The sequence below is a fragment of the Rhinolophus sinicus genome, linkage group LG05 (genome assembly GCF_036562045.2).
Source record: "Rhinolophus sinicus isolate RSC01 linkage group LG05, ASM3656204v1, whole genome shotgun sequence".
Lineage (NCBI taxonomy): Eukaryota > Metazoa > Chordata > Mammalia > Chiroptera > Rhinolophidae > Rhinolophus > Rhinolophus sinicus.
The window spans coordinates 77,363,835-77,373,693 of NC_133755.1; the positions used below are offsets into that span (position 1 = coordinate 77,363,835).

Genomic DNA, 9,859 nt, shown 5'->3' on the forward strand with positions numbered 1-9,859 from the left:
GTGTTTCATATATAAATAACTCCCTACCTGTATTCTGAGTCAAGTCACTTGACCAAAAGTTGTTATTTGGGATGGCATTTCGTTTCATACCAAAAGTTTTCCTATCTACAGTTACCACCTCCAAGGAATTGACATTACAAGGCCGAAGTAATCTGCAGGGTCTCTATTTCAAACACTGAGCAAAAAATTATAGCAACACCCTGGAAAGTCAAACAGATACCCCCAAAATGGGACAATCATGCACGGTCCTGTAAAGTATGTTAAGTTTTCCCCCATCTAAAAGTTAAGCAATAAAATATATGAACTACAGTTGACTTGGTTTCAGGAGAAGCACATCTGAGGATTTACGTTAGTGTTCTCATCTTCAGTCATTTCCAGGGATTCTGTGGGCCACCATGCTGTTTACTCTGTGGTAGTGGTAGTGAGGCAGGAAGGCAGACTTGCTCACAATTGGTAATCAACTGTAGTCCTGACTCTTCCCATTTTTCAGGCACAACCTAACCTTTTTATAAATAAGTAGATCAAATAAACAAGAAACTTCCAACAGAGGCAGAAATGTCATTGTAGCTGTGATCTGTCTGAGCACAGAACGAATTTCATTCTGGAGAGATTTCTGATTCTTTTCTCTGAGTGTACTGTCATTTTTGGCAGTCTTGTCACAATCAATATCAAATTATCATCTTTTAAGGACCTCACCCCTTTCAATATTTGAGAGGACTGCCACCAGTTTCTGAACTGAACTCTTCTATAATGAAATTTTTAGTTGTTCCACCACATTATTTAGGTATTTCATGAGTTCAGGATGAGTAGTCACAGGCAAGGGTGAGCCCACATTTCTGCATTGGAGTAAAGGTTTCAGGTGGACACATGCCACGCATGTTATATTCTAACATGTTGTTGATGTCAAATAAGAACTCAGCCACAGTTTTACGGCTCCCATGCAGGATGGTGGCTTACTGTGGGGAGAGCTGCAGGGCCATGTCCAGACCCACAGACGGGGCATGCCCACTCACAGAGGGTGAACGCAGGGCTCACAGCAGCTCCCTGCCATGTATGCCCATTGATTTTTGATAAAGGGCAGACAATGTGACATTGGGCAAAGAAGGGTTTTCCAACAAATGGTGCTGGGCAAATGACCATCCAAATGAAGAGAAATGAAATTGGACCCCAACCTCATACCACACACAAAACTTAAAATACATGAAGGGCTTAAATATAGGCAGTAAAAGTATAAACTCTCAGACAAAACGTGGAGAGACATTTTCACAACCTTGGATTAGCGATGGTTTCTTAGATATGACACCACATACAAGCTACAACAACAAAAGATACATTGGAGTTCCTCAAAATTAAAAACATGCATGCATCAAAATAAGCAATCCAGAAAGTGAAAAGACACGCCATAAAATGGAACCAAATAGGTATACATTATATATCTAATAACAGTCTGTTATCCAGGAGACAAAGAACTTTTACAACTCATGAACAAAAAAAAGGACAAATGACTAAAATTGTAAAATAGACCTGAATAGAACCTTCTACAGATGAGACATGCAAATAGTCAACAGGCACAGTAAGATGTTCCACATCCTCAGTCCTGATGCAAATGCAAATTAAAACCACAGTGTGATCCCCCCTCACATGTACCAGAATGGCTGTAATCCAGAAACTAAAACTAACAAACAGCAGCAACAATGTAGAGAAATTAGAACCCTTAAACATTGAACGTGAAAAAGTACAATGGTGTGGCCTCTGCATACAACACTTTGAAATTTCCACCCCACAAAAAAGTGCCCAGGTGGCTCAACAGATCCACTTCTAGAAATATACCCCCAAAATTGAAAACAGGGGGTGAAAGTCTGTTACGTGAATCCACAGAAGCGCCGTTCACAATAGCAGAGACATAAACAATTCAAATGTCCATCTGAATCAGCAGTGAAAACTAAGTGACCAATCATGCAGCTACACCAGGATTCTTTAGCTTGATGCAATTATGAACATATTCCATCATTTCTAGAAATTCGTTTCCTCTTAGCACAAAAATTTTAATGTGGCAGAAGGCATGTTTACTAATATTTCAAAGTCAGTAATTACCTAAGCTATTTTCTTGACATATTTTTAACAGAGAACTAATTTTTATAAACCCAGTTAGAAAAAAATGTATTTTATGTTCAAAATTTTCAAACGCATGACTTTGTAATCAAATCAAACTAAAACCAGCTTTACTATCAAATATTTCACCAGATCATAAAGTATTTGGGTTAGCTTTTATTTTATTTCTCACTTTATATAAGCATTTAACTTGTTCAAGCCAATCAAATATCACAAGCTGGTAACACCCTCCACAGATACGAAACATCTTACCACACACACACAAACTGGTTTCACCCAGGGATCACAAATTGACAGAATTAGTAACAACTATAGAGAACACACAAGATGTTTTACCAAAAAACAGTTGGTTGCCACAAGAGCTCTATAACACAACGTAAATTTATAAGTTTTCCCCATTCCAAGGACCCATCATCTGCACATGGACACTGAGGTCTAAATAGTGAGACACCAACCAGCCTCTTTACAGCTCAGGCCAGGAAGCCAGAGGCCCCTTCATACAGAGTGCAGAGGAAGCAGCCCTCCCAGAGCCAAAGGGTCACCCCCAAAGACAGTCAGAGAAAGCACAGAACTTCGTCACACAGGCAGTAGGGACAATGGGGTGGACAGGGTGTCTCAGGTCTCCCACAAAATGGGAGGCACCTCCAGCCCCAAACCCACTAATCTGTGGCCCCAGCAGATGCTACTGAACCGGGATCTGTCCAGCACTAAAGGGTAAGGAAGGCTGGGGGGACAGATGCCCCTTATAGGCAGAGGCCCGTCAGCACACACTCCCCTGGAAGCTGGCACAGCCAGGCAGAGGCACACTGGGAACCCCAGCTTCTCCCACTGGCCACCAGGCCCAATGGAGTAAGTGCACCTGGCCGATGGTGGGGACCGGAGAGGATTAGCTTCCTCGGTCACAAAGCCAAGCTCCTGGGACACAGAACGAAAAGGAAAGAAAAACCTACAGAGATTTTTACAGAGGGACCCACAGCAAAGTTTGTCTCCGCAGACGCCGGTCTGGAGAGAATCGCTTAACTCCCCAGCCAGTGGGGCCGGCTCTGACGACAGGCTTACGGGGCCCTGCGCCTGTGTTCTGTCCCCGTGGGAGTTCCTTCTTAGGGCAAAGACACGCAAGACACAGACACAAGAAACAAAGAACATCTCTGGGAGGAATGAATAAAGAAAACCCTAGAGTCTCCAGGTGCAGGAAGTTGCTGCACAGATATTTTTTCTGCCGATCTAAATTCAGAAAGCAGACAAAGGCCTCGCACCCCTGCTAACTTCTGCCCAACTGCTGACAGAGCCCAGGAATTGTAATACATGAGCACCTAGAATTCACACACACACACACACACACACACACACACACACACACACACACACAAATTCCCAAAGACAGTGAGGAGAAATCAGGTAAATATGACATTTTAGACACGGTGGCAGTGGGCTCTTAGGCTTTAGAGGTAAAAATGGGAGATTTACAGGTAATTCAGGAAAAGCTGAACACACACACATGGCAGGTAAAGTTTTGTGAGGCTCCTGCATGGACTCTTCCTGTCTACTGCTAAGGGGATTGTGCTCAGGTTTTATTTGTGCTTCACAGCCTTTAAGGAGGCAGGACAAGGGGAGCCGGGCAGGATGAGGGAGGCTTGTATTGTGAAAACTGCCCCTTTTGAAATTTTTATTTTATTTACCTTAGCGGGTCTGGGGCAGTTGTGGGCTCTGTATCCATTTCAGATCTACTTGGCAGAGGGCCCTGGGGTGATGCTGAGACTTTTTCACTTCTATCGGACTGAAAAAGCAGCTTCCATTTTACTCAAGTTTCTGATTGGTTATTAAATCCTTTAAAGCCGGTTTCAATATACCAGTTCTCAAAATCTTAAATCTCTATAAAGATTTTTAACATTTTACACATCTCTTGATTTTCTCTTCTGCCTTTTTTAAATCTAATGTTGATATTAGCGTCTATTAAGACCCAAGAAGCTGAAGAACTAATTCAAAAGCTTAAGAATAGTTAAATTTCCTTGTACCCATTTGTATTAAACATGTGGTCTTTCTCTAGGTTCCAAAAAACCAGCTTTGTTATGAGAGTTCTCTAACACATTTTCCAATTTAGAAGTTTTTCCAGTTCAAAGGATCCATACTCTGGCCACTGATGGTAGGATTTTAATAGCTGCTCAAACCAAAAAGCCTTTTTACAGCGTAACCAAGGAAGCCAAAGGCTTTCTGTCCCTGTGGTATTTCCTTGTCAGGACAAATGACACAAGAGACACAGAGACACAAAAAATGACCATCTCTGGGAGGGAAGGTTCAATGAAGAAAACCTGTGAGTCACTACTCTTGAGAAGCTAGATTCACAAATATATTTTCTTGCCAGTCTACATGTAGAGGAGGGGAAAAGGACATGCAGCACTTCTAAATTCTCTCAAACCCTGCAGAAATACACCAGAAAGGCTCACAGGGTGAACAAAAACACCGCTTACCTCTGCCAGGAGACGTCCTTGCCAGCTGCAGTGGCTGCCAGGAGCTAGCAGTGCCCAGGCCAGTAATTCTCCTCGCAGGCTCCCTCAATACTGTGGGGGCTTACCAATTATTTCTTTTGCTCTAACCTAGTAAGTGTGTTATTGGAGAGCAGGTCAGAGTCATCACAGGAAGGCATTCCAGGATGTAGGAACAACTCGTTGTGAACAAAGGCAAGCAGGCCGAGGATTTATTTTTAAAAAGAAAATATGTTCCCAAAATGCAGGAGTGCACAGGCTCAGGAGGAGAGCGACTGTGCTGGAACAAAGAAAATTTAGGATTATATTTGAATGAGAGTGCAAAACATTCAGGAGTGGAGTCACAGGTGAGCCCAAGGCATTTCCAGGGCGTTCCCAGGATGCGTCTCTGCTGACCACTCCCTCCCATCAGGAAGAGGGATTTCCTTGTAGGAATTGTCCTGAGGACGCAGGGGTGGAGATTTTTCCCCACCTGCAATGCTAATAGTGTTATAACCCATTACAATTGGCTGTAGCTGTAGCATTTCTGAGGAGTGATCTCATCTCTCTTTTCTTTGTTTCACCTGCATCTTCCTTCCTTTCCTCCGGTCTCTCCCTGAGGCACTGTTCTCTCTGCCTATAAGAACACCTTCTTCTAGCTGAGCTAATCATGAAATTAAGAATCAGATTAGTATAGTAAGATAAAATCAAATTTTAACCTACACGCATGGGGAATTCACACATGCCAGTCGTCTAAAAGTACAACAGCTGCAATTACATACAGTTCATAATATTTGATAGGAATAAACGATCAGGTTCATGGTTAATGTATTGATTTCAACTTATCCTTATTTTTATGCTAGTTGGGCCTTTATGCACCTTACTTTAGTAAACGTGTACTTGTTTGAAAGGTCCTATAAATTGAATGAACGCCCACTAATGTGAGATATAAGTCATCCCACTCAGCAGGGTAATATTTTTAGGGGATATTGTTACAGAAATCTTTTTCATCGCACTGTAGTTCCATGAATATCAGATGTAATGACACGTACAACCTAAATAAGACAGGAGAACTGAGAATGTACATGTTGTAAAAATACGCATATTTCCAAAGTTAGCCATGTGGACAGATAGGTGTCGTGGCGTGGCATTTACAAAAGGTGAAAGCATTCACAGACTCCACAAAGCAAGTTTTTACAACAGTTAGGGCAGAGAGAGAATGCCCAGGGCAGTGTCCAACAATGACGGCTGCCTCTGGTAGGAAGGAGAGAAACACGGGAGAGGGGTGTTGGTTGGGGTGAGGGCTAGTCGCCGGGGCAGAGTCCAGTGTCTGAGGGTGGACAGCTGCACCTAACTTCAGGTTAGCTTTTTCTTATGTAGGAAAGGAGGAGTGGGTCAGGCAGGTTTTGAGGGCTGACATCCTTCCTGGGGTCTGGTCTGTTTGAAGATGATGTTATGTCCGGACTCCAAACTAGGACTTAGCCATAGTGGCCTGGGACTCAAATGCATTACCAGTAAAAAACTGCAAGAAGTTGTAAATTGCATTCCAGTATCCGGGTGCCTGATGATTAAGAAATTGCTCTTTCCCAGGTTAGGATGTTAGTTAATGAGGTATGGATTTACTTGAGAAAGGGAACAAACAGTTAATCATTGAGGGGAGAAACAAAGAGAAAACAGCTGAGTATCAGGATGGATCAGTAACTAGGTTTAATTACAGGTGGCTAGATAGCGACCTGTGCTGTGAATCACACTGCAAAGTAGCTAGGTCTACCTGTGGTATTGATTCCCTGAGTCTCACCCTTACAACAGAGGCATGCAGTGGGAGGAGTGGGTGATGGGATGTCTGCAGACCCGGGCCCCATATGCAGTAACACTGCCTCGTCCTTTCATTATAGTAAATAAGTTCCAGTCACTGCTGCCAGTATCCCACACACAACTCAGTGCACAGGGGGCGAATAGGACCCAATGCATGTTCATTGTAAAATGCTCTGTGGTCTTTCTGTGACTCCCATGGAAACTGTCACTGATGAACCCCATGCAGGGAGCAGGGAGCATGGGTCGTTTATTCTTTTTGGACTTGGAAAATGTTAAACTTTTAATGTTAATATCTGTGAACACAATGTCTGCTTTTCCTATGTTTCTTGGCAACTGATGTGTACTTAGTGTGGCCATTGAAATGATGGTTTCACCTCTCAGTGATAACTGAGATACTCTTAAGAAAGGGGAAAGTTTTTAAAAACATTTTAGTTACACACTTAATATAAAACATGGCTCATCTACAGCTTTAATTCTAAAGGTAGAGAAAGGGCATCTGAATTTTAATGCTTTTAGTTTCAGGATTCTGCAGTTTCAACTGCTGTCCTACAGCATAAAAGTGACACAACTGCTTGTGTATTTCACAGAGAAGACACCAGTGTGAGTTCTCAGCTCATAGAATATCCAGACCAGAAGAAACATCACTCGTTTTCTCTGGGCCTTTGGAGAACCTAGATCAAAATGACAACTCATTCAAGGGACAACAAGGGACCACATTCAGCCATGTGGTAACCCCCGCCAGAATTTCCTTAGATATTAAGGCTGAATACTAGTCCCCTCGTATATACCACATTTTGTCCATTCGTTCATCTATAAACACTTGGGTGGCTTCCACCTTTCGGCTAGTGTGAATCCACTATGAATACGGGTGTACACATAATCTGTTTGCGTCCCTAATTTCAAAACTTTGGGGTATATGCCCTGAAGTGGAATTGCTGGGTCATACATTAATTCTATCTTTAAGTTTTGAGGAACTGCCATACCATTTCCACAGTGGCTGTACCATTTAATTTGTTCCTTTATCTGGCCAAATAATATTGCAATTTATGGATTTACCACATTTTCTTTCTCCTTTCATTGATGCACATTTGAATTGTTTGTACCTTTGGGCTATTGTGAAGATGCTGCTATGGATATTTGTGTACAAGTTTCTGTTTGAATACCTATTTTCAGTTCCTTGGAATATGTATCTAGGAGTAGTTGTTGAGCCATGTGGTAATTTTTTTTTCTTTTTGAAGAAATACTGAACTGTTATATAGCTAGGCTGAATCATTTGACATTTCCACAAGTGATGTTTAAGCATTCCGGTTTCTCTACATTGTTGCCGATGCTTGTTATTTTTATTTATTTATTTTTGTACTATAGCCTTTCTAGTGTGTGTGAAGGATTATCGCGTTGTGATGCCTCAGAGATATTGCAGTTTGGCTCCAGACCACTGCAATACACTGAATAAAGCAAGTCACATTAATTTTTTGGTTTCCCAGTGCATTAAGTTATATTTATACTATACTGTAGTCTATTAAGTGTGCGATAGCAGTATGTCAAAAAATGCACAACCTTCATTAAAGAATACTTTATTGCTAAAAAATGCAAATCGTCACCTGAGCCTGTTGTAAAGCTGGCACAGGAGTGCCACAAACCTTCAGTTTGTAAAGACATGATGTCTGTGAAGCTCAGCAAAACGAGGTGTGCCTGTATTGGACTGTCCAGCCCTTTGTGGCAGGAGGAGGTAGGGTAGGGGGACGCCTGGGGTCGCTTCAGTACCGCGGACAGCTTCCACTCCCGTGACACACACCTAAGCCACTGTGCTCTGCAGGAGGGATCCCCTTAGAGATCATGTCTGGGTTCAGATGCCAAGCTCTTTATTCCAGCTCCATGCCAGGAGCCCATCTGTGTGTGCTGAAAACACCCGCAGGTCATGGATGTGAGGCCAGCCTGGGGTCGATCACCACGTGGCAAGAGATGTGACACGAGCCATGGGAGGGGAGTTTACAAGAGGGTCTCAGCTATAAGCCATCAGGCTTTGAGTAGCTGCTCCGTAGCTATGGCTCATTTTCTGAAAATTTATTTGTGGGGGCAGCCTTCAATGTTAACTCAGATTTTCAAAAATGCCTAATTTGATTTGATGTCATCTCATGTCATCTGATCAAATCTAATTTGATCTTATGCATGCTGATGAGGCTGAATTAGCCAACATCATGCCCTGTTTCCAGAATGAACAAATGTTGCCCGTGAGGAGGCACTGTTAAGTCAGATAGTGACACAAGTTAGTGAGTATGATTGTTAAGTAGATAGGTAGGTCCCTGGTAAGATAAAGAAAACATAGCCATATCCTAAAACTCCAGGTTTTGAAATCACTCCTTTGCTCCAGGACATAATGTAACAAGGCCTTGAGGTAAATCATAAAATTCCTTTTGGCCTGACAAATGGAGCAGATCTGATAGATAAGAGTGGGTTCCTTTGCTAATTCCTTTAGGATGGGCAAGCAAAACCAACCTGGTGGACGAATTTCTTTAGAAGGCGCCAGTTTCCTTCTTCAAACAGTTCCCTTCTCCAAACAGCTCCCCTTCCCCAAGCAGGCAAGGGAAGGTATAAAAGTAAGAGCTTTTGCCTCAGTCATGGGGCACCCCACATTCGGGACCCCTTCCCACTCGGGAGCTGAAACCTCTTCTCCGGCCTGTAATAAACTATCCTATTTTTAAAACTTTTTGCCTCTCCCTGGTCCATGTTTCCATTCTTCGGCCTCACGAGACACGATCCCGGCCCACACTCAGAAACTGCCAGCAGATCCAACATCACCTACATCAATAGGACCATGTTAGAAGGCCTGGTTGCCAGTGTCACCCCCTCGCAAACTGTGAGGAGCTGGTGTGTAGATTTCAAGGACTGCCTGTGGCCTCGTTCCTGGGAGGGTGACAAGGGCACCAGCTGAGTCGTGGCTGCCAAGCACATGGACAAGAGACCTGGGAAGTCCCTGGTCCCACTGGGGCCGTGGGCTGCATGTCCATTTTCTGTGTTCCAGCCATCCTGCAGCAGAACTTTTCAGAGCAGTGCAGAAGAGAACAGGTAGCAATGAACCCGTGCCTGGTGCGTGCACCGGTGTGCAAAGCTGTACCCACACTCTGGTGGTCTGGACGTGGTCTGGCTCCTTAGGCTTCCTGGGTGTCTGGTTGAGTTGCATGGGTGTCACCTGGTCATGCGTACATACCTGAGTGCCTGGATGTGCCTAACTCGTGTTAGCCAAAATGTTTGACTTCAGGGATGCCGCAACCCTACGCACCAGGTGACATTTAATCTCCAGAGGTCAGTGCCCAAGAGGGGCAGGTCCTCTCTTGGCCTAGAAGATCTTGTGTCTGAGTCAGAGGGAGGAGAATGCCTGTTTGCTGGAGCCAGGTGCCTCAAGAATTACACCTTCCCTGAAAGGCCGGCAGGAGGGCTCTCTTCCACGTCTGGAACGTGTGTACTTTCAG

General features: G+C 43.6%; 1 pseudogene; it reads right to left on the minus strand.

Moving 5' to 3' along the window:
- Positions 1-272: 272 nt before the first annotated feature.
- On the minus strand, positions 273-980 carry LOC109437332 (mitotic spindle assembly checkpoint protein MAD2A; annotated as a pseudogene).
- Between the last annotated feature and the right edge of the window lie 8,879 nt (positions 981-9,859).